Below are 26,433 nucleotides of genomic sequence, written 5' to 3'. Positions count from 1 at the left end.
TCACTCAGCCTGTTGTTTTTTGAGATTCATCCATGTTGCATGCATCAGTATTTCATTCTTTTTTATTCCTGAGTTGTATTCCATTGTTTGAATAGACTACAATTTATTTATCATGTATGTAACTTTTTGAAGCTATTGGAACCATACTTTTGTGACTTAAATTTTACTAGCCCCTAAATATTTACATTTCAGAGATGTTTTCAATGATTTTGAACTGTATAATTAATTGTAAAGCTTTGGCTTTTAGCATTTTTTTTTATATTTTAGAAAATCATTGAGCCTAAATAATCATTAAAATCTGGTGGGTTTCAGAACTTGGGAAGCATTTGTGGTCTTGGAAAGACCTCCATTTCAGGCCGGGTGTGGTGGCTCATGCTTGTAATCCTAGCCCTCTGGGAGGCCGAGGCGGGTGGATCGCTTGAGGTCAGGAGTTCGAGACCAGCCTGAGCAAGAGTGAGACCCCCCATCTCTACTAAAAATAGAAAGAAATTATCTGGCCAACCAAAAAAAAAAAAATATATATATATATATATATATATACATATATATATATATAGAAAAAATGAGCTGGGCATGGTGGCACATGCCTGTAGTCCCAGCTACTCAGGAGGCTGAGGCAGAAGGATTGCTTGAGCCCGGGAGTTTGAGGTTGCTGTGAGCTAGGCTGATGCCACGGCACTCTCTCTAGCCCACGCAACAGAGTGAGACTCTGTCTCCAAAAAAAAAAAAAAACCTCCATTTGATTTGTGACCTGGACTCTTATTTATCTTAGTGTTTATATTAAAACCAGGTCTCTACATTAATATTTCTTATCTAAGTAAATAATAAAATACTTAATAAAAAATCACATATACTTTCATCATTTTCTCATAAAATACAGTATTGTTCTCTTGTATAATTTGCCTGTTTGACAAATAAGAATAGGTAAGGACATTGTACACAGGTATTTTTGTTATTTTGTCCTTCTTTTAGATATTTGTCACTTTAAAAATAATTATTTATTCTTAAATTGACAAATGAAAATTTTATTTTTCATGTATAACATGATGTTTTGAAATCTGCATACATTGTGGAATGGCTAAATCAAGCTAATTAATATTTGTGTTCCCTCACATACAACTTTCATGTTGTGAGAACACTCCAAATCCACTCTCTTAGCTATCTGAAGAATATAATACATTGTTATTAATATAATCACTATATTCAATAGATCTCTTGAACTTATTTCTCTTATCTAACTGAAATTTTGTGTCCTTTGGCCAAAACGTCACCAGTCTCTGCCCCTGCCACAGCCCCTAGAAATCATCATTCTATTCCTTCTTTTATGAGACAACTTTTTTAGATTTCATATATAAGTAAGAGCATGTGATATTTGTCTGTCCGTGCCTGGCTTATTTCATTTAACATAATGTCCTCCAGGTTCATCCATGCTGTTGCAAATGACAGGATTTCCTCTTTTTAAGGCTGAATAATGTTCCATTGTGTACATAGTCCACATTTTCATTATCCATTCATTCATTGGTGGGCACTTAGGTTGATTTCCATATCCTGGCTGTTGTGAATAATGCTACAATGAACATGAGAGTACAGATAGCTCTTTGATGTACTGATGTCATTTCCTTTAGATATGTACCCAGTAGTGAGATTGCTGGATCATACGGTAGTTCCATTTTTAATTTTTTGAGGGCCCTTCATACTGTTTTCCATAATGGTTGTACTAGTTTATATTCCCACTAGTAGTGTGCAAAGTATTCCCTTTCTCCACATTCTCACCAACACTTGTTGTCTTTTGTCTTTTTGATAATAATCATTCTAACAAGTGTGAAGTGGTATCACTGTGGTTTTATTATAATTTGCATTTCCCTGATAATTAGTGTTATTGAGCAGTTTTTAATATACCTGTTGGCCATTTATGTGTTTTCTTTTGAGAAATGTCTATTTAAGTCCTTTGCCCATTGTAAAATCAGATTATTTGTTTTTTTTGCTCTTGAGTTCTGTTACTTCTTTATATATTTTGGATATTAACAACTCATCATATGCATGGTTTGCACATATTTTCACTCATTCTGTAGGTTCTTTCTTCACTTTGGATTTTTTCCTTTGCTGTGCAGAAGCTTTTTAGTTTGATGTAGCCCCACTTGTTTATTTTTACTTTTATTGCTTGTGCTTTTGGGGTCATATCCAAAAAATCATTGCCCAGACCAATGTCAAGAAGCTTTTCCCCTATGTTTTCTTCTAGTGGTTTTATAGTCTAAGGTCTTATGTTTAAGTCTCTAATCTTTTAGAGTTGATTTTTATATATGATGTGAGATAAGGGTTAATTTTCATTCTTCTGCTTGTAAATGTCCAATTTTCTCTTCACAATTTATTGAAGAGACTGTTCTTTCCCCATTGTGCATTCTTGGCACCTTTGTTGAAAATCAATTGACCATAAACATATGGATTTATTTCTGGGCTTTCTATTCAGTTTCATTGGTCTATGTCTGTTTTTATGCCAGTACCATGCTGTTTTGATTACTATAGCTTCGTAGTACAGTATATTTTGAAGTCAGGTAATGTCTCTAGCTTTTTTCATTTTACTCAGGATTACTTTGGTTATTTGGGATCTTTTGTGGTTCCATATGACTTTTAGGATTCTTTTTTTATTTCTGTGAAAAATGTCATTGGAATTTTAGTAGGGATTGCATTGCATCTATAGCTCACTCTGAGTAGTATGGACATTTTAATAACATTAATTCTTCTACTTTATAGACATGAGATAGTTTTCTATTTGTGTCTTCTTAAATTTCTTTCATCAATGTTTTATAGTTTTCATTGTATAGCATACAGGTAACCTCCTTGGTTAAATTTATTACTAAGCATTTTTTGTAGCTGTTATAAATGGAATTGTTTTCTTGATTTCTTTTTCAGATACTTCATTGTTAGTGTATAGAAATGCTATTGATGTTTTTTGTTTTTTGAGACAGAGTCTCACTCCGTTGCCCTGAGTAGAGTGCCATGGCATTGGCCTAGCTCACAGCAACCTCAAACTCCTGAGCTCAAGCCATCCTCCTGCCTCAGCTTCCCAAGTAGCTGGGACTACAGGTGCACACTACAATGCCAGGCTAATTTTTCTGTTTTTATTAGAGACATGGTATCGCTCTTGCTCAGGCTGATCTCGAACTCCTGAGCTCAAGCAATCCTCCTGCCTCGGCCACCCAGAGCACTAGGATTACAGGCCTGAGCCACTGCGCCTGGTCACTATTGATTTTTTTTAATGTTGATTTTGTATCCTGCAACTTTACTGAATTTGTTTATTAGTTCTAACAGCTTTCCAGTGACATCTTTGGAGTTTTCTCTATGTAAGATCATGTTATCTGCAAACAGGGTCAATTTAACTTTATTCCTTTTCAATTTGAATGCCCTTTATTTCTTTCTCTTGCCTAATTATTCTGGCTAGGATTTCCAATACTATGCTGAATAGAGGTGGCAAGAGTGGGCATCCTTGTCTTGTTCCTTATATTAGAGGAAAAGCTTTCAACTTGTCACCATTGAGAATGATGTTAGCTGTGGGTTTATCATACATGGCCTATACTGTATTGATGTACATTTATTCTATACCTAATTTGTAGAGAGTTTTGATCATGAAAGGAAATGGATTTTGTCAAATGCTTTTTCGGCATCTATTGAGATTATCATATAGTTTTTGTCCTTTATTCTATTAACTATGATTTGCACATGTTGAACCATCCTTGCATCCCTAGGATAACTTCTACTTGATTATGGTGAATGATCCTTTTAATGTGCTGTTGAATGTAATTTGTATTTTGTATTTTGTTGAGGATTTTTGCATCTATGTTCATCAGGAATATTGGCCTGTAATTTTCTTTTCTTGTAGTGTCCTTGTTTGGCTTTAGTATAAGGGTAATGCTTTCCTCTTAAGTTGTGTTTGGAAGTATTCTTCAGTTTTTGGGAATAGTTTGAGAAGGATTGGTGTTAGTTCTTCTTTAAATACTTGGTAGAATTCACCAGTAAGCCATCAGGTCCTGGGCTTCTCTTTGAATGGAGACTTTTTATTACTGATTCATTCTCTTGGTCTTTATTGGTTTGTTCAGATTTTACATTTCTTTATGATTCAGTCCTGGTAGTTTGTATGTGTCTAGGAATTTATCCATTTCTTCTAGGTTATCTAATTTATTATTGTATAATTGTTTGTAATAGTCTCTTATGATCCTTCATATTTCTGTGGTATCAGTTGCAATGTTTCCGCTCTCATTTCTGATTTTATTTGAGTCTTCTCTCTTTCTTTTCTTAGTCTTCCTAAAAATCTGATAATTTTGTTTAACATTTCAAAAAAGCAACTCTTAGTTTCAGTGATCTTTTCTATTGTTTTTCTAGTTTCTATTTCATTTATTTCTGCTCTGATGTTATTAATACCTTCCTTCCTTTATTACTGCTGACTTTGGGCCTAGTTTATTCTTCTTTTTCTGGCTCCTTGAAGTGTATCATTAGGTTGTTTATTTGAGATCTTTCTTCTTTTTTGATGTAGGTATTTATTATTATACACTTCCCTCTTCCATCTTTGGATGTGCCCCATAAATTTTGGGATGTTGTATTTCCATTTATGTTTGTCTCAAGATATTTTTAAATTTCCTTTTTAATTTCTTGTTTGACTCATTGGTTGTTCAGGAGCATGTTTACACATGATTTGTGAATTTTCTGAAATTCTTTTCTATTATTGATTTCTAGTTTTATACTATTGTAGTCAGAAAAGACATTTGATATGATTTATATCTTTTTAAATTTTGACTTAACATGTGCTTTTTCTTCTGTAGAATGTTCTGTATGTGCTTAAGAAGAATGTGTGTTCTGCTGCTATTGCATGGATTGTTCTGTATATGTCTATTTGATCCATATAGTGAACTATAGTTTAAGTCTGATATTTCCTTACTGATTTTCTTTTTTTTTTGAGACAGAGTCTCACTCTGTTGCCCAGTCTAGAGTGAGTGCCGTGGCGTCAGCCTAGCTCACAGCAACCTCAAACTCCTGAGCTCAAGCGATCCTCCTGTCTCAGCCTCCCGAGTAGCTGGGACTACAGGCATGCACCACCATGCCCGGCTAATTTTTTCTATATATATTTTTTAGCTGTCCATATAATTTCTTTCTATTTTTAGTAGAGATGGGGTCTCGCTCTTGCTCAGGCTGGAATCGAACCCCTAAGCTCAAACGATCCGCCCACCTCGGCCTCCCAGAGTGCTAGGATTACAGGCGTGAGCCACCGTGCCCGGCCTCCTTACTGATTTTCTTTCTCAATGTTCTGTCCATTGCTGATGTATGGTATTAGAGTTCCCTCCTATTTTTTTTTATTTCAATAGATTTATGGGGTACAATTTGAATTCCATTACATGTATATATTACATAGTGGTGAAGTCTGAGCTTTTGGTGTACCCGTCACCCAAAAACTATATATTGTACTTAGTAGGTAATTTTTCATCCCTTTTCCCTTCCCCTCTACTATTATTGTATTACAGTCTATCTCTCCTTTCAGTTCATTTAATATTTAATTTAAGTATTTAGATACTTTGATGTTGGATGCATATATATTTACAATTATTATACCCTCTTGATGAATTGACCCCTTTATCATTATATAATGACCTTCTTTGTCTTTTTTTTTTTTTTTTTTTACAGTTTCTGACCTAATGTTTATTTTATCAGATATAAGTGTAGCTACCCCTGCTTTCCTTTGGTTTCCATTTATATGGAATATCTTTTTCTATTCCTTCACTTTCAGTCTATGTGTGTTTTTGAAGGTGAAGTGGGTCTTTTGTGGGCAGCATATAGTTGGGTGTTGTTTATCCATTCAACCTCTCTATATCCTTTGATGGGAGAGTTTAATGCATTTACATTCAAGATAAAGACTACTGCCATTTTGTTAATTATTTTCTGATTTGTTTTGTAGGTCCTTTGTTCCTTTCTTTCTCTCGCTATCTTACTTTGTGATTAATTGATTTTCTCTAAATGTATGTGATTCCTTACTTTTTATCTTTTGTGTATCTTCTGTAGGTTTTTGCTTTGTGTTTAACAAGAGCCTTACATAAAAAAATCTTATAGTTAGAATAGGCTAAAAACTCTACAGTTTTATTCCACATTTCCCATTTTATGTTTTTGATGTCACAATTTATATGTTTTTATATACAATCATGTATCACTTAATGAAGGGGATACATTTTGAGAAATCCATTGTAGGCAATTTTGTCATTGTGTGAACATCACAGAGCGTACTTACATTAACCTAGTATAGCCTGTTACACACCTAGCTATGTAAGATAGCCTATTGCTCCTAGGCTACAAACCTGTAAATCATGTTACTGTACTAAATACAGTAGGTAATTGTAACATAATGGTAAGTATTTTTATATCTAAACATAGAAAATGTACAGTAAAAATAGAGTATAAAAGATAATAAATGATACACCTATATATGGCACTTACCATGAATAGAGCTTACAGGACTGGAAGTTGCTCTGGGTGAGTCAGTGAGTGAGTTGTGAATAAATGTGAAGATCCAGAACATTACTGTACACTACTGTTGACTTTATAAACACTGTACACTTAGGCTACAATAAATTTATAAAAATATTTTTGTTTCGGCCGGGCGCGGTGGCTCACGCCTGTAATCCTAGCACTCTGGGAGGCCGAGGTGGGCGGATCGTTTGAGCTCAGGAGTTCGAGACCAGCCTGAGCAAGAGCGAGACCCCATCTCTACTAAAAATAGAAAGAAATTATATGGACAGCTAAAAAATATATATAGAAAAAATTAGCCGGGCATGGTGGTGCATGCCTGTAGTCCCAGCTACTCGGGAGGCTGAGACAGGAGGATCGCTTGAGCTCAGGAGTTTGAGGTTGCTGTGAGCTAGGCTGACGCCACGGCACTCACTCTAGCCTGGGCAACAGAGTGAGACTCTGTCTCAAAAAAAAAAAAAAAAAAAAAAAAAAAATTTTGTTTCTTCAATAATGAATTGACTATAGCTTACTGTAACTTTTTTACTTTATAACCTTTATAATTTTTTAAAACTTTTTGACTCTTTTGTAATAACACTTAGCTTAAAACACAAACACATTATACAGCTGTACAAAAATGTTTTCTTTTTTTATATCCTTACTCTATAATTTTTTTCATTTTGTTTTACTTTTTAAACTTTTTTGTTGAAAACTAAGACACAAATGTACACATTAGCCCAGGTCTACACAGGGTCAGGATCATCGCTATCACTGTCTTCCACCCCCACATCTTGTCCCACTGGAAAGTCTTCAGGGGCAATAATGCTCATGGAGCTGTCATCTCCTATGAAAACAAAACCTCCTTCTGGAATACCTCCTGAAGGACCTGCCCTAGGCTATTTTACTGTTAACTTTTTTTTTTAATAAGTAGAAGGAGTACATTCTAAAATAATAAAAAGTAGGAAATAATACATAATACAGGATATAACAGACATTTATTATCAAGTATTATCTACTGTACTTATTTATATGTGCTATACTTTTTTACAACTAATAGTGTAGTTGATTTGTTTACACCAGCATCACCACAAACACATGAGTAATGTGTTGTATTTATGACGTTATAGTGGCAACAGCATCCCTAGGTGATTTTTCAGCTCCATTATAATCTATGGGACCGGTGTTGTATATGCAGTTCATCATTGACTGAACAGTTATTATGCACAGTATGACTATAGTATATCCCTTAACAAATTATTGAAGCTATTATTATTATTATTATTTTTTTTTTTTTTTTGAGACAGAGTCTCGCTTTGTTGCCCGGGCTAGAGTGAGTGCCGTGGCATCAGCCTAGCTCACAGCAACCTCAAACTCCTGGGCTTAAGCGATCCTACCGCCTCAGCCTCCCGAGTAGCTGGGACTACAGGCATGCGCCACCATGCCCGGCTAATTCTTTCTATATATATTTTAGTTGGCCAGATCATTTCTTTCTATTTTTTTTTTAGTAGAGACGGGGTCTCACTCTTGCTCAGGCTGGTCTCGAACTCCTGACCTTGAGTGATCCACCCGCCTTGGCCTCCCAGAGTGCTAGGATTACAGGCGTGAGCCACCGTGCCCGGCCTTGGAAGCTATTATTATTTTTAATGCTTCGTCATACTAAACATATAAGTAATTTACATACCAGTATTAAAGTATTCTGAATTTGATTGTGTACTTTACCAATGAGTTTTATACTTCCATATGTTTTAGTATTACTAACTAGTGTACTTATCTTTCAGCTTGAACTTCCTTTAGCATTTCTTGTAAGACAGGTCTTTTGATGATGAAGTCCATCAAGTTTTGTTTGTCTGGGAGTATCTCTCTCCTTTATTTCTGGAGGACAACTTTGCCTTGTACGTTATTCTTTGTTAGGAGTTTTTTCCCTTCAGTACATGAAATATGTCATCCCACTCTCTTCTGAGAAATCTGCTGCTAGCCTTACTGGAATTCCTTCATATTTGATTTTCTTCTTTTCTCTTGCTGCTTTCAGGATCCTTTCTTTGTCTTTGATTTTTCACAGGTTGATTGTAATATGTCTTGCTGTCATCTTGTTTAAATTGAATCTGACTAGAGTTATTTGACATTTCTGTACCTGGCTATTATTTTTTTTCCAGATTTGGGAAGTTTTTTGCTACTACTTCTTTAAATAAGCCTTATACCCTTTTGTAGCTCTCTTCTCCTTCTTAAACTCCTAATATTTGTTCTTCTGATGCTGTCTCATGAATCTTGTAAGCTTTCTTCATTTTTTTTATATTTTTTTCTCCTCTGACTGTATATTTTCCAGTAACCTGTCTTTGAATTCACAGATTCTCTCTTCTACTTGATCAATTCTGCTGTTTATGCTCTCTGTTCCGTTTTTTAAATTTTTATTTACTATATTTTCATCTCTAGAATTTGATTTTTAAAAATAATATCTGTTAAATTTCTCATGTCAGTCATTTATTGCTTTTCCAATTTTGTTGAATCATTCTCTGTATTTTCTTGAAGCTCGGTAAGCTTCCTTAAAACAATTATTTTGAATTCTCCGGCAGTTTATAAGTCTCCATTTCTTTAGGTTCAATTACTGTTGCTTTATTTTCTTCCTTTGGTGGTGTCCTGTTTCTCTGATTGTTTTTAGTCTTATGTCCATGTCTTATTATCTTTGCATTTGAAGAAATAAGTACTTATTTTAGTCTTTGCAGACTAGCTTTTCCTAGAAAAGCCCCTCATCAGTCAGCATGTTTAGAGATCCTGGGCAGGCCATCTGGCATGGTTTGTGTGTGGGCTTGCTATTGGAGTCCTAGCAGACTGGCTTGGTGCCTAGGTCAGCAGGTGGGCAGGCCTGGTGCCTGGCTTTGCAGGGTTGGGCCTGGAGCCTGGATCCACTGGGGTGGACCTGTTGACTGGGTCTGCGGTGGTGGGCATGGAGCCTGTTTTTATAGGGGCTGGCCTGAAGCATGCGTTCACAGGAGCTGACCTAGAGACTAGGTCTGTGAGGGCTGCCTTGGATCCTGGGGCCGCAGGGGTCAGCCTGGAACCTAGGTCCACAGGGGTGGTCCCAGAGTTTAAGTTTGTGACCCCTAGCTCAGTGCTGGGGTCTACTGGGATGGGCCTGGACCCTGGGTCTACTGGAGTATGGGGGCAGACCTGGAGCCTTTGGCTGCAGGTGCCAGTTTGGTGTCTGAAGCCAGGGTTGCCAACATGATGCTGGGGCGGACCTTAAACCTAGACTTTTATGGAACAACATAGCCCTGGGCTGGGCTGGAACCTATGGTGGCCCTGGAGCCTGGGGTCACAGGACCTGATCTGGAAAGCTGGATTTTGTGGACCAGCCTTATGCTGAGATCTGGGTCTGTTGGGGGCCAGTTCAGTGCTGGGGGCAGTCCAGAGTCCAGGACTGCCAAGACTGATCTGGCCCTGTGCTGGGCCTGGAGACTGAGTCTATAGGGTGGACTTAGAGCCTCAATGTGTAGGGACTGGCTGATGGTGGGGCAGACCCTGAGCCTGAGCATGCCAGGCAAGCCTTGAGCCTGAAGCTGTTGAGACCTCACCCCATGTTGAGAGAGGCCTGGATATTGGCCTATAGTCTGGAGCTGTGGTGTCCTGCCCAGTGCTGGGTTTTACTGTGTAGGGCTTAATGTTGGGGTTTGAGGCAAAGTCTAGTACTCACTTCTGTCTCTTTCCCCCAAGTGGAGGGTTTCTCTCCCCACACTGTGCTGCCTGGAGTTGGGGGGGACAGGTGACATGGGTGATATAAAACTATCCTTCTTACCCTTTTGAATACATCTTTTCTTATTTCTGTGCTGCACCCTGATGCTGTAATCTCTCACCTGGTTTTCTTAGCTTTTGTGAAGGTATTTTTTGTGCAGATGTGGATATTTGTCCAAATTGATGTCCCTGCAGGGGGGACAAACACTAGAAAGTCCTATTTCACCATCTTACTGATATCCAGACTCAAGTTTGTCACTTTTAAATGACTTCCTGGTCTTGTTGTAGACAGTTATCTTACTTTACTTTTAAAGGACTTACCTTGAGAACTAATTTCAGTTTTTGAAATTTTGAAAAATTGTTGTAAATTTGATAGTTTTCTTTTTGTTTACAAACATTTTTTTATTTTGCCTGACCATACAGGTAAATATGTACTTTTCATGCTTGAATAAATTTATAAGTAGATCAGCTGTTAATGTTCTTAGTAAGTTCCTCCATTCATTCCAGTGCTTTTTTCATTCAGAATATTTTAAATTATTTTTCTTATGATAATCATGTTGGGTCTATTGATAGCCCTTCTTTTAGTCATACATCTGATATATTTAATCAGTGTTTAGAGCTCTGATGACTAATTTACTTATACTTTGTTAAAGATTTCTTATTATCAAATCATTGGATTACTCATAATAAGAAGCCTTTTGGAGATAGAGCTGACAGGCAGTTTGAGATGTGTGAAACAAAAATGTTTTGATTTGATATGCATGGTGTATATTTGACATGTCCACTAGATGTCACTGTTGTCCTTTACTTTCTAGTCTCATACCCTACTAAGTTCAAGGCCTCAAGTAGTCTTAGTTGGACTAGTTTTTCCTAGAGTATATATATTTAAAAACTTTTTGATGCACTTTGGAATATGTACATCTTCATATAAGATTTCTAGATTTTTATATTAAAGATGTTTTGTATTCTATGGTAAATTTTGCTAACATTAAATAAGGATTTTGAAAGGTTAATAGAAACTTTAAATGATATTTGGACCTTGTGAAATACTTTTAATCTAGTGTTTACTTCTATTATATCATTTAAGTGCTGAAACATTAGCCATATAGAAAATGGGCTCTTGTAGGTAGTCTCTTAATTTTTTCTAAGCGTGTTTATATTTCTGTGTTGTGACCACATAGCCTCATGAGACTAGTAATACTAAATATTACCAGGTGATAATGTAAGTTGTTTTCCTGAAAAACTTAATGAACATACTGCTTTTCTGTCATAGTTCTCACTAAGGAACCATAATTTTTGGATATTGCTTTAAAATATTAGTGCCTAGCCTTTTGCAGTTCATGATATGAAGAATGTTTTCATCTTTTAGTTATGTCTTTAAGTGTGATTTATTCTGTTTACTTTTTTTATTTTATAAGTTTAAGAAATAAGAGTCTGATAGCACTTTGTTTTTTAAGGAAAAATGAAGCAGATCATGATTCTTTTACATTATTCCTCCACAATATCTAATTTTATTTTTAATCTTTGTTTCTTCTAACTCAGATGCTAAGACAAGTCATTAAAATAGTGTGAATTTTTATGAGGTTTTTAGAGCCATCATTTCATTAGTTATAGGACCGATTTAACTGAGTGGAAAATCCAACTAAATCTTTTTATGTTTTTCCATGGATGCTTGCCCACTGGAGGATGTAGTGAGTATTGGAGTGTTTTAATAGGTTTTCCTTTTTTACTAGAAATTATGGATTTATTTACTTGAAACTCTCTAAATACTTATTTTTTAATAATTGTATTGATTTGAAGTAACTTTTTAAAAATTAGTTTAAGATGAGAATAGCTAATAGCTACTCTACAAAAATTATTCTTTTTCTGTCATATGTATTTTCCTTCATTTCAGTAAAACATGTATTGTATCTAGATCTTTGTAACTTCTATTGATAAATTTCTACAAAGGGATCAGGCAATTCCTTTAATAGACTAGAATGTGTATTTTAACCTGTATACCTGAGGAGAAACTTAAAATGGACTTTCTGCCAAACAGTTACAAGATACTAAAATTGAGTTGGGCCAAATAGAATGTTTTTGATGACAAAATTGAATTTATTTATGCTTTTTATTCTATTTTCTTGTCTTCAAAATTTCTCAACCAACACAAATGGAAAGCCAATAATTTAAGAACATTTTATAAGATGTTTGCAATTTATTGCTTCCATACAAGAGACTGTTTCTATATAGAAGGGAGAATTTAGCCTTTCAAAGTCTTTATATCATTGTCTTTGGAGAATACTTCATCTCAGTTGTATTACTTTTATGCAAGAAGTCATGCTATTCAAGAAAAGTTTTCAAATCAGGGGTGTTTTTAAAGTCTTTAAATCCTTTGTATTTTAGCATTATGTTTTGGTTTTATGTTGTTCTTTTCTTTTGTTCTCAGAAGGGAAGATAATGTGTGAGGGAAATCATTTGTCATTTAGAATGTGAGACCAAATAACACTGTATCTTAGATGTGACCATTGTAACATTTTAGAAAGCATCTCTAGCTGAAATCCAAGAAAACTTCCTCTTCAATTTGCTAACTAGTTATTTTTCTTTTAAAAAATTATTATAGAACCTTTTGTACTTACATATGAAATTAAAGTGATTTATTAGGCATGATGTGACAACTTTTTAAATTCTTTCTGTACTGTTATATGAAAAACAACTTGTTAAGGTTAAGCAGATATTTTCAGCATATGTGAAAGTTATCTTTTAGTTTATTGTTAGTGCTTTGCTTCTAAAATTTGTGGCCATGAAAGGATGAAATATTGATAGAGCACAAGATTGAGCACGTAAGTGAATTTTAAACCTTGTTTTTGTCTTTAGATAATAAAGCTGTTACCAAGTGATTTTTTTTTTTTTCAAAGAGAAGGCTTGAAATAAGTCTTCAATGTTAAGAGAGCTGTAATGATATCATCCCTTTCTTCCATGTGGGTGAGCCTTTGGCTCTCTGCTTATGTCTTAAATCAGTAGCACAGCTATGTAAGTCCATATATGGTACTTTGACAGAAGTGGTTAATAAGTCAGTTCTTCTGTTAAAATAATATTTACTATTATAATTTGAGTTCCATTAATGTGTGTGGTAGAATAAGAAGATGCAGACAAAGGCTCTGGCTCTATCCATTGATTTAAAAATCTACTTATATTTACTTTCTTATGAGGGGCCTATTTTAAACAATTTGATATAAAGTGGAATGACTTAGGTGGTATCTACAAACGTAAATTGGTCTGATAAGACAGAGTATGATTTACTGAGCCTGTGGGGAAAAATTTTTTAATTGAATTTAGTTTAAAAGAGAATTTTTTAAAAATTAGTTGTTATAACTAACTTTAGTTCATCTTTGAAGTCAGCATAGAATATTTTGGTGTGACATACATCATTTTTAGAAATGTTATCTTCTTTTATCCCTCTCTAAAAGTAATATATTGAATTTTTGAAAACTTTTATTTGTAATTGTATAATTACTTACTTCCAAAATGAGGTAACTATGCATTTGAGGTATATTTCCTTTTGAACCTAAAATATGTTGTACAGAAGAATATCATATATTTTTAAGAAATATTCTCGTATCTATTGTTTTTTGTTTGACCACAAACTTAGATTTGGTTATTTAAGAGATGTAGTCCGCATTCCATACAAAATAGATTCATGCTTTATTCTGTAAATATTTATTTAGGGACCTGCTAAGTGCCGGGTATGGTGTTAGATACTGGGAATACAGCAAAGATAGTCATAGTTTTTGCCTTTAAGCGCTTTATAGTCTGATGGAAGAGACAGGCAATAAAATAAGCAATTACAATATAGTCTAGAAAATATGTATGGGGGCTATGGTAGCACAATGAAATATTAGGAGCAATGGTTTTAAAAGTTTTTCTAGAAGAAGTGAAGGTTCAGCTGACTCTTAAGGATAAATATAAAGCCGATTCAAGTACAGAATAAAGTGGTGGCTTTCCAGAAGGGGGCCCAATGTATATAAATGTATGGAAGTGCATCAGCATGCCATAATGGCAGAACTGCAAGTAATTCAGTGTACCTGGAAGCTGGGTAGATGTGAGGGAGTGGCACGAAAGACTGGAGAAGTGTTTATTCATTCAAGACATTTATTGTGATATAACATGGCTCCTGTACATAAGGAGTTTATATTCTTGTAGGGAAATGAATATATCATTGTTTCAGTGAACATGTATAGGCAAAAGTCAGATTATACTTACTGTCAGATGTCTAGGGAGTTTAGACTTTAAATGAGGAAACATTGATAAAGTTTAATCATGGAAATGCTGGGGCTGGAGCACTGTGAAGACCAGGTAGGTAATATGTAGGTGAAAATTATGAGGATTTAGCAAAGGCTACAGTAGTTGAATTCAAGGGGAAGGGATGTATTTGAAATAGAATCAAAAGGACTTGTGACTGATAGCTACCTGGGATATACTGGAAATATTGGGTAGGGTTTGAGTAGGTAGAAGGGGGATATCTGGAATTTTTCTCAACCTTGAGCAACCGGTTGAAAGTTGCCATTTACTAGAAATGCCATACAGAATTAGTTAAGGAACGTTCCGAGGGGAGGAGAGACAGAGAGAGAGAGAGAGAGGTGTTAAGGTAATGAGATTAATTTTAGTCACTGATTTCTGCTGTCTCTTCAAATGGAGGGATTTTCAGTATGTAGCCTATGGGTAGCATGGTATATGGTACATGGTAGTGTATGGATCTGGACTGAGAAAAGGAGTCTGGGTTAGAAGTATAGATTTGGGAATCATCAGTGTGTAAGTAGAAGCTTAGTTGTGGGTTTAAATTCACTCAGGGAGTATAGAAAAGTGTTAGAGCTGGAACCTTGGAAATGCCAATATTCAAGGATTAGATAGAAAAAAAAGATTATCCAATGAAGAAAGCTGAGAGGAACTCCCAGAAAAATGAGAAGAAAATTAACAATATATGATGTCACAGAAGCTGAAAGAGGTCACTAGTAGCCAGTTAGATAGGGACTAAAATGTTTTGGCAGTTTACTCAATGCAATTCTGAACTTTCATTGAAAGTAGTTTAATCATTCTTTGGAGTAGTAGTTTCTAAATTTATAGATTGGAGACTAATGAAATGCTATATTGGGTCTTTTTAAAATTTTATTTATTTTAAATTTATTTTTGTTGAAGAAATGATTTAATAGCAGAAATTCCATCTTATAATATTTGTGCTCAAAAGGTGATTCTTAGGGGGATTCTTGTTTTATTTCATAATGTGTTGATTTGGAAGGTTTTGTACAGCTAATGAATACTTAAAGTAAACTTAGAAGTGGATGAGGTTTCTTTCAAGAGCATTGTGCTGTAAGGTCACTTTTTTCAAGTGATCTTCTATAGCAGTTACAGAAAAACTACACTATTTCTTTTAGGCAGAATAGCAGTGGTAACAGCCCAGGGCAAAGAAAATTTACAAAAACAAAATTAGAAAGCCCTTTGTTTAACCCTGTGACAGGATATAATTCAATAGAAATATGCTCTTACAAAAGTGAAAATGATGTGGTTTTAGAAATACAGATTATCAACTCCTCTTGTAAGGAAAGCATACTGAGCAGGTATGGCCTAGTGACCAGAGCAGGAGGGGGTACCTGGCTGGGAACCTTAGCACAGTGTCTGAAATAGTAGGCATTTAATAAAAGAGTTGTTAAATAAATATACTAGCAGTTAGGCTGTAGGCTTGCCAGGCTTGTGTAGTTTGTAGATTATCTGGGCAAATCAGATTCCCTCTCTCAGACATTTTTTAAAACTTTTTTTCAATTGTAAAAAACACATACAATTAAATGTACCACCTGTTTCGGGAAAATCCCAGGATGGTATAGAAAATCCACCCTCCAAACTGAGATGGTGCTGAGACCAAAGAAATGACCCAGACCAGTCCACCTTGGTCAGTTATATGAATATATTAGAGGTTTCTTACACAGGGCTGTCCTCCCTTGTCAAGATAGGAATCCTCTGGGTCCTCATTTCTGGGTGGCAGCAGGAGTTGTTCGGAGAGTAAGACCTGCACTGTCTGCCTGTTTGTGGAGTCTTAATTTTCTTTTTGGCGAGTGATACAGAGCTCTCTCTCTGTATCATTGTGTATTTATATACAATACAGGTTAAACATGCACAGTACTTCCCATTAGGTGGGAACTTTAGTATTACAGTTAACTAAAGAATACTAAGGCAACTAAGGAAGCTTAAAACAGATCAAACTGGTCTCAAGACTTAGGACCATCTACACAAAAGGAGCTACTTAAGAATACCCTTTGTGCTTTGTATTTCTATCAGCTTTTTTGTTTTGATCTATATCTCTAAATTCAAAAGAAACTTGCACAAGTTCTGTTAAATATTAAAAGCCATCGGTGGGGAACTTACATTCTTTCCTCACCAACTTAACCATTTCTAACTGTATAGTTCAGTAATAAATATACAGTATTCACATGGTTGTACAACATATCTCCAGAACTTTTTTGAAAGTCTTGCAAAACCGAAACTGTATATCCATTCAATAACAATTCCCCATTTCCACCTCCCCTCAGTCCATGGTGACTACCAGTCTACTTTCTGTTACCGTAAATTATTTGACTACTTTAAATACCTCATATAAGTGGAATGATACAATAGTTGTCTTTTTACAACTGGCTTACTTCACTTAGCATAATGTACTCAAGGTTCATCCATGTTTTAGTGTGTGACAGAATTTCTTTCTTTTTTAAGGCTGAATAATATTCCATTGTATATATCATATTTTGTTTCTCCATTCATCTGTCAGTGGACACTTGGCTTTCTTCTACCTCTTACCTATCGTGAATAATGCTGCTATGAACATGGTTATACAAATACCTCAAGACCCTGCATTCAACTCTTTGGGTATATACCCAGAAGTGGGATCACTGGATCATATGAAAGTTCTATTTTTAATTTTGGGGGGGCCTCTCTTGGAAATTTAACTCACAAGAAACAGAGGCAAGGTTGGTAGCAGCAAAAGCTGACACAAAGAGAGAGTGATATGGAGAAGGGTGGGTAAGGTGATGGGCCATGTACAAACCGAAGTGGTGAAGTTAGATGAGCACAAACTATAAGATATGGGAAGATGTATTGTGGTGTAGAATGAATAGAGTAGATGCAAAGATAGACGCAGATAACCAGGAGACAGAAAAATAGAGTTGAACAAATGGCTGGTGCCTCTGATAGTCTTTATTTACTGACCTCTCTCATACCTGATTAGTTGCTTTTTCTAGGGTCCATGGATATATATAAAATAAATTTTTCATTAAGTCCTTTCATTCTGTGGTAACTGTTGGTTGACTCTCTATTCCTGGCAACTAACATGTCCCTGATTATAACAGTAGCATCAGCAGAAAGCTTGCTGATAACTTGCTAAAAACTACCTGATTATAGCTATAACTATAACACGTCCCTGATTATAACAGTAGTATCAGCAGAAATCTTGCTGATATCTTACTAAAAACTACCTGCTGATGCATTTTATCATAATTTAAAAGTATATCTTAATTGAAATAAGCCCATTCAGGAGCCTTATTTTTTTTCCGCCTCCTGTGTTACATGTGGTAAATGAAAAATCAATGAAATCTTCAAGTCTCAGGATAAAGGAGTGAAAATATTGAAGTAGAAACTGGCAATATGAGACAATGGATACTTTTCCATGGCCATTTCTCCTTCATAAAGGAATTAAGAGAATTCGGCATACAAGAGTTTAGCTATTTGGGGATCTTTTCCTTTGTGCTTGAAATTGTAGTTAATGGTAGAAAACAGAAACTGTAGCCCAGCAATCTCACTACCGTTTTTTTAGAATGAATTGTCTACTTTGTAATGAGCTTAAGAATGATAATTAGCTAATTGAATGGTCCACAGCTGATCTTGATTTCTGGTGCTTAATTAAGTAGGACAGAAGCACTGGGCAGAGGAGACTCTCAAGGAACTTCTAATGAGAAAAGAAGATTTAGGTTCAGACTAAGTGGTACCATAACTTTGAGGCAGCGGTAGGGAAATTGTTCTGATAGTTTGTTAGCTATCTATCTTATCTTTATTGAGCCTAAAGATTAGATTTGATCTTCTTCAAATTAACATGGTGTTTCCTAAATAGCTGTGTGAATTTTCTGTTACTTATTTCTGATAATGAAGAGTTTAAACTCTTGCTCTGGGTCTTATTTATCTCATAGGTTCTCATTCTTTGCTACCAAATAAACAAAACTACCACATAATGACAGATCCCTCAGATTCAAAATATATAATCTTCCCTCGATCTCCCTCCCCACTGGTCAGGATAAGAAGTTTCCTTAGGGTTTGCCTGGCCCATTGAGCTCAAATAAAATAATAGTTATAGCACACTGACAACTTATATTTTTCCTACTTTTTGCCAGAGACCATATACATGCTGCTAATCAAATGAGATTTTATAATAAATGAGTACTCCAATATTTTTTTCTATAGGAAAATATTCCAATTTTATAAAGCAATCAAGAAAATTAATTATAATAGAAACTTACATCCAGTGACAACTAAAATACTATTTTAATATATTAGTATATTTATTTTACCTGTATTTAGAAGACAACTAAAATTTGAAAATATATAGCTTCTAACTCTATGAACTATTTAGTGTTATTTTACTTTATTTTTTTAATTGACAAATAAAAATTGTATATATTTATGATGTACAACTGATATTTTGATATTTATATACATTGTGGACTGGCTGAAGCTAATTAACATATCTGTTACCTCACATGCTTATTATATTTTTATGATAACTCTTGAAATCTATCTTAGCAGTTTTCAGGTATACAATATATTCTTATTGTATCGGATAGTCATATGATGAACAGTAGATCACTTGAGCTTTTTCCTCTTGTTTAACTGGAATTTTGTATGTGTCCTTTGAGGAGCATCTCCCCAACCCCTCCAGTCTCCTAGCCTCTGGAAACTACCATTCTACTCTCTGTTTCTATGAGTTCAACTTTTTTAGATTACACATGTAAGTGAGATCATGTGGTATTATTTTATTCTAATTTTTAAAAATCCTATTTAAAATAATCTTATATTCTTATACAGCTTTTCAATTTTGTATGAGGTAACTAAAGTAATCAGACTGTGAAATTCTCTGAGGTTGAAGAAAAGATATTCTGTGATTACTTAAGTTAAGTTTTTCTCAGAAAGTGTAATATCCTCCAAAGTCTTGTATTTTGTTCTTTCTCTCCTTTCACTTAATTGTAGGGAATCTGGCCAATGAATGTATATTTTATTTATATAGAGTATCTCTTTTTACAATAACCATATACAAAAATAGCTATGCAGCCTTTGGCTTATTCCTCTAAATGCAGTTTCTTCGAGATTCATGATTCATGAGTGAAATAAATATCTCTTTTATAAAATATTATATCTATTTTCATTGTTCACTGAGCAAGTATTACACAGAATTACCTGTTTTATCAAGCTTCACGGATGCTGTGTTTTTTACAAATTGAGGATTTATGGCAACCCTGCATTGAGCAAATCTATGGGCACCATTTTTCCCATAGCATGTGTGCTCACTTTGTGTCTCTGTAATATTTTGTTAATTCCTGTAGTATTTCAAAGATTTTCATTATCATTATATCTCTTACTATGATCAGTGATCACTGATCTTTCATGTTGCCATTGTAATTGTTTTGGTGCACCATGAACTGCGACCATATAAGATGGCAATCATAATAAATATTATGTGTGTTCTTATTAATCTATCAACCAACCATTGGTAGGGCCTCCCTCTTCCTGGAGATACAATAATATTTGAAATTAGGCCAATAAATAACCCTACAATGGCCTCTATGTGTTCAAGTGAAAAGAAGAATTATATGTCTCTTACTTTATATCAAAAGCTAGAAGTGATTAAGGTTAGTGAGGAAAACATGTTGAAAGCCAAGACAGGCTGAAAGCTAGTCCTCTTTCCCTAAAGAGTTAGCCAAGTTGTGAATGCAAGGGAAATATTCTTGAAGGAAATTAAGAGTGCTACTCCAGTTAACACAAGAGTGATAAGAAAGTGAAACAGAGTTATTGCTGATATGGAAAAAGTTTTAGTGGTCTGGATAAAAGATCAAACCAGCCACAACATTCCCATAAGCCAAAGCCTAATCCAGAGCAAGGCCCTAACTCTCTTCGATTTTAAGAAGGCTAAGAGAGTTGAGGAAACTGTAGAAGAAAAGTTTGAAGCTAGCCAAGGTTGGTTCATGAGTTTTAAGGAAAGATGCCATCTCCCTAACATAAAAGTGCCATGTGAAGCAGCAAGTGCTGATATAGAAGCTGCAGCATGTTATCCAGAAGATCTAGCTAAAATAATTGATGAAGGTGGCTACACTAAGCAACAGATTTTCCGTGTAGACAAACAGCCTTCTGTCGGAAAAAGATGCCATCTAGGATTTTCATAGCTAGAGATGAAAAGTGAATGCCTACACTCAAAGCTTCAAAGGACAGGCTAACTCTCTTGTTAGGGGCTAATGTAGCTGGTGACTTTAAGTTCAAGCCAATGCTTATTCACCATTCTGAAGATCCTAGAGCCCTTAAGAATTATGCTAAATCTACTTTTCCTGTGCTCTATAAATAGAACAAGGCATGGAAGACAGCACATCTGTTTAGAGCATGACTTACTGAATATTTTAAGCACACTGTTGATACCTACTGCTCAGAAACAAAGATTTCTTTCAAAATATTACTGCCCATTGACAATGCGTCTGGTCATCCCAGAGCTCTAATGGAGATGTACAAGGAAATTAATGTTGTTTTCATGCCTGCTAACACAATATCCATTCCACAATCCATGGATCAAGGAGTAATTTTGACTTTCAATTTTCATTATTTAAGAAATATGTTTCATAAGACTATAGCTGCCATAGATAGCAATTCCTCTGATGTATCTGAGCAAAATAAATTGAAAACCTCTGGAAAGTATTCATTCTAGATACCATTAAGAACGTTCATGATTCATGGGAGAAAGTCAAAATATCAACATTATCAGGAATTTGGAAGAAATTGATTCCAATCCTCATGGATGACTTTAAGGTGTTCAAGACTTCAGTGGAGGAAGTAACTGCAGATGTAAGGGAAGTAGCAACAGAACTAGAAATAAAATATGTGGAGATGTGACTGAATTGCTACCATCTCGTGATAAAACTAGTACTACTCAGCCACAAAAAAACAATGGTGATCTTAGCACCTCTTGTATTGTCCTAGATAGAGCTGGAGCCCATTCCACTAAGGGAAATATAACAAGAATGGAAAAACAAGCAACACATGTGCTCACCATCAAATTGGTATTAATTGATCAAGGCTTAGGTGCACATATAGTAGTAACATTCATTGGGTGTCAGGACGGTGGGGGGGAGGAGGGGATGAGTGTATTTACACCTAATGGATGCAGTGTGCACCGTCTGGGGAATGGACGTGTTTGAAACTCTGACTCAGGCAGGGCAAAGGCAAGGTCGGAACCAATAATGATACCCACTTTTTTTGAGTGCCAGGAACCTTGGAACCAAATTTGTGCCCTATTTGGTAACAATTGTGTGTGTTTGTATATATTTTCTATATGCTAATATTAGCCCTTAGCCATGCATTTTGTCATTTTATGGCATATTTCTTTTCAGCTGCCACAAATCTATGATAGCTTCTATTAGCAAAAGGATATTATCTGTCTTGTTCACCCTTGTGGCTAAGTACCTAGCATATAGATGCTCAGTTAATATTTGTGTAACCTTTTTCTACAATGGCTCTTGATATTTATTTTAAAGGTAGTGGAGGGGCATCTGTTTTAGCTTTACAGAAGAGTCCAAGGCAGATTAGTTCTTAAATTGATTCTACCCTAACAGCCCTACTTTCTAATATAAGCATGTGATCTTAGAGATGATAATCATTAAAGGGAACATAATGTACCTTGGAGGAATCTAGGCGACCCATAACTTGCTTCTTATCATGGCCCAAAGATGATAAGCTGAGGTTAAGTATGATAAGGAAGGCACTTTAGGGAATAAGATCAGACTGTGGAATGAGAAGAAATTTCTTCCTGCCTTCACTCTTCTACCTCACTAATTAGGTAGCCACTTCACATTTAAGATGACAAAAGGGTAAAAATTGAGTCAAAATTCCTCTCAGACATTTTATAAAATCTAGTTGTTAAACATGAGCTTTATCAAATTTAAAATTTTATCATTTTATCATCTCTCCGAGGAAATTTAGTGAAAGGCATTGAGATGTGTTCTTGGCTTTAAAATGCTTCTTTTGTATGAAGAATTACCTTGTGTTGAGAGGGAACTATCTAAGGCAAATATGGAATTCAGATTTGAAAGTTTTCTGTTGACCAAGATCAAGATTATCAGTAGCATGGAATTAAGATGACTCACTGAACTGCATTTAACCTGAAGTTCTAGTCATTTGAAACTTGCTGATATTCCCCCAGAGTCATATTGTACTCACCATCGAACGCAGAGTTCTCTAACCTTGGCTTTCAGGGAGAAAAACCCAGCCTGTTTCATAATCTGCAATCTGGGTTTTAAATATTGTTTTCAGAGTAGGACAGAAGGATGAGACCTAAGCCAGAGAAAGGAACATGCTTCTAGATTGTCTTTGCCACATGCTGCTTTAATCATAGGGTTTGGAGTCTGTCAGATCACAGTTGGAATTTTGGTACTATCACTTCCTTCTTTTGTGATATAGGACATTTTTTCTGTCCTTTCTGAGTCTCTGTTTATTTACTTTTAAAAAATGAAGACCACAGTGCTTATCCCGTTTGGGTGGTTGTAAAAATTAAATGAGATAAACTATTTAAAAACGTCTACTGTATACCTAATAAATAGTAGATTCTCAGTCTATATAAGTTTATGTCCTTCTGTACTTCTTTTGTCCTTTAGCTTTATAATGGCTTCTTGCTTTATCCTTACCCATACGTGAATACACAAGGTTGGAAAATGCTAGATAAATGTGTAAATGCGTCTCATCTATGTAAAGGCATGCTCAAGTAAAAGAAAAGAGATTTTCTTGGATCCAATCCATTACTACCTGATCTAAGCATGAAGTGTTGCTTTTTCTTAGCATTGATATTTGACATTTCAATGCCAACTATTTACAGTTGGACAAAGAGAACATCCCATGCAGATTATCTATTTTTTTTGTTTCTTTCTTTTAATGAAATTTTCCTTGATATTGGATTATATGTATAGATTTAATCCTTTTAAACTGCAACATCAGTGGCATTGTTTTGTGGCATATGTAAAGTAATAGTTTGGCAATTTAAGTTTTCTGATATTATGTAGTTAATAGCGTAAAATCTACTAGGGTACATCTTAATCCATTGTGTCAAATATTAGATCTTTCTTTATTAAAGTAATAGTTTTACTAACTTGGATTTTGTATTTTGTTCATGAAATTTTTTGTGCTTATGGGATTTATTTTTATTTGATTTGTTAAAAAAATAAGCAAAGCTTGTAATAATATGGATGACTTTGAATTTTACTTCTTGGCCTTTTTAAAGTAATATACAATATTTACAGTTACAAATTTATAGAGTAGGGGGTATCAGTGGGCATTTTTTTTAAAAAAAAAGTTATTTATTCATCTTAACTGCCATGACTTTTAGCCATGTCGGTATTTTCAAGAAAGTGTTGTCGATCCTAATTGCATAAATAGTTTTGCAAACTTTTCCACTAAGAAGTGAATGAAGCCCTGAGAGTCTCCCTAGCCAATCTCAAGGCAGGGAATTTGGGAGTAATAATTAATTTTTAGAAATGCTCAAGGTGCATTCCTATGATAGGCATTTGCTTTCAGGGCAATTTAGGCAACAATTGAAAAAATTGCTTCTGTTTGAAAATTTATAAAGCAAAAGGAGGTAATCATGACTTTTGCTAGATCAAATAGTTTACGAAAACTATGGTATAAAAATATCATTCAACTTGTTTTAAAAATCCTTTTTTGCAAAGAAATTAATACCATGACACCTAGTGGCATTAAACAGCTTTTCACTTCTTTGCAACCTAGCATAATGGACATACTTTTGCCTTGGAAACCAGGAGCATTGGCAGTGACAGTTTGGATAAGTATGTATATTTGTGAGTGAATACATGTGCATGCAAGCGTGTGTGTAGAAGATCACATGTACATTCATATATGAGAGTACATTTGTGTTGGAAGTGATATGAAAAAACTAGAGTATTCTACCTTTAATAAAACTTTAATGTTATTATAATTATATGAATATCAAACACTCTCATTCATTAATTTCCTTCCAGGTTGTCAGTCATTAATAATTGGATATTATTATTTTGTAGAATGGCTTTGGAGCTTGGCAATATTCTGTGATCCAGTTATTATGAGATGACATGAGATGATCAAGGAATTATGTTATAGGCCCAGTGATGTTGAAAGACCACAATTTGGCAAACTACATAGATCTAGTTTCAAATCTTAGTTTTGCCACTTATTAACTATGTGAAACTTGGAGACATATTTGGCTCTTCTAAAACCTCAGTTTCCTCATACATAGGAATCCAGTATGAGAGGCATTGTTATCCCTATTCTGAGATGATTAAGTAAGATAAAGTTTGCAAAGTACTTATTTATATTGCCTGTTACATGGTAAACTCTCAGTTAATGCAAATTTTCTTTTGAGTTTTCGAAAAATAAATATTTGACAGCTTAAAGTTTATTTGAATATTTGAAGTAAAATATAAATTTGTTTTCATATTAATTTCTGGGAGAATTGTGCTTTCTGCATCTTTGGAGAAATCTTGATATGAACACTGGTTATTATATATTAAGAGTTTCTCGTGCTTTAGTTGTATAAACATAAAAGCAAATATAGGCATAATAGCTGATTATTGTCTTAAAAATCTTCAAAATAGTTATGGTCAACTTCTATAAAATGAAAGCTGCTCTAATTTTTGTATCATAACTTACAAATCAATATAGAATTTCTATGAAATAATATACCACCATTTGGAGGAAAATGACATTACTAGAGTTTGTTATTAAGATAAACTAAAAATCCCATTAGGTAGCCAGTATTGTCATGTTTCTGAGGTTAATTGACTGCATTCACTTATAGGTTATGAACAGTACCACTTGAATAATCCACCAAACTATCAGTCAGAAAGACCAATAGTTCACAAGACTAATTGACCCTGTCAGTATAACAGAAACACTTACAAATAAAATTCTCTTTGCCAACAACATTGCAAGTGAAAACCCCAGAAGAAACTGTTATGTCCTATAACATTCCTGGAATGCTGTGATTCAGTTAGTAGACTGTGGATGAAGGTGGGTCATGGTGGGTCATAGTGGGTGGGGGTTGGGGAGAAGGAAATGTAAAGGATAGGAGGGAGAATTTTGGAGGGAAGTTAATCAGGCAAAATGTTAGAGAAACACACAGGTATTGAAAGGATTTTAACTGTCTTGAATCTCCAAATAGTAGTACCTTTAAGTTTTTTGTTTTTTCACCCTTCTTGTTCTGTATCTCAAGCCCCTTTGTTCATATTTGATAGTCATTATTGCAGTGAGCTCTTTTCTGAAAGGTAAGAACATATTTTTAACAAACAGTGCTGTAATGAGCATGAAGTGTTTCTGTCATTCTGTAGTCTTGCTTCATTTACATGTTTCATCAATATAAGACAAATATTGTCAAGGGCACCATTATATCCTTGAATTTTTATTTATTTATTTATTTATTTTTGGTGTAGGTTTGTGTTTGTGACGGTGTAGGAGGAAGGGGGTGAATGTTGGAAATAGACACAGAAGGAGAGGGAATACTCATTTCATGAAAAATTTTGACAATTTGTTTTTCACTTTTTTGGGTAATGATGAAAACCATTTATTGTATTAAAGAAACCCCAAAGCAATATAGCAGTCTTTCTTAAAGAAAGCAAATATTTTCAAATGCTTTAAGAAACTTAGTGAACCAGTACAAGGATTTGGTCTTCAAAGGAAAAAAAAAGAGTTTTATCTGGAGACTCATTTTAGGTAATATGGATTCCAAAAATAATCTATGAGAAATTGTACAGCAGATGATCAATTAGCCTTCATTTGTAATATGTAGGAGGGTGACAACTTTCTTGTGGCATTTTTTCCTGTGACTTTTTTAAAAAGTCATCTTTTATGTCATCAGAAAACAACAGTTTAGTTGTAAATGGGCTTCAAATATAATAATAAAAAAAGATTTATAAT

General features: G+C 34.7%; 1 protein-coding gene across 2 annotated transcripts in view; it reads left to right on the top strand.

The window, feature by feature from the left end:
• Positions 1-26,433, top strand: part of ANAPC10 (anaphase promoting complex subunit 10) — a 59,372-nt gene that overhangs the window by 12,621 nt on the left and 20,318 nt on the right. The window lies entirely within an intron of this gene.

Source organism: Eulemur rufifrons, chromosome 18 (assembly GCF_041146395.1).
Source record: "Eulemur rufifrons isolate Redbay chromosome 18, OSU_ERuf_1, whole genome shotgun sequence".
Lineage (NCBI taxonomy): Eukaryota > Metazoa > Chordata > Mammalia > Primates > Lemuridae > Eulemur > Eulemur rufifrons.
The sequence above is the reverse complement of the archived record's forward strand: the minus strand, read 5'-3'. Positions and strand labels throughout refer to the sequence as shown.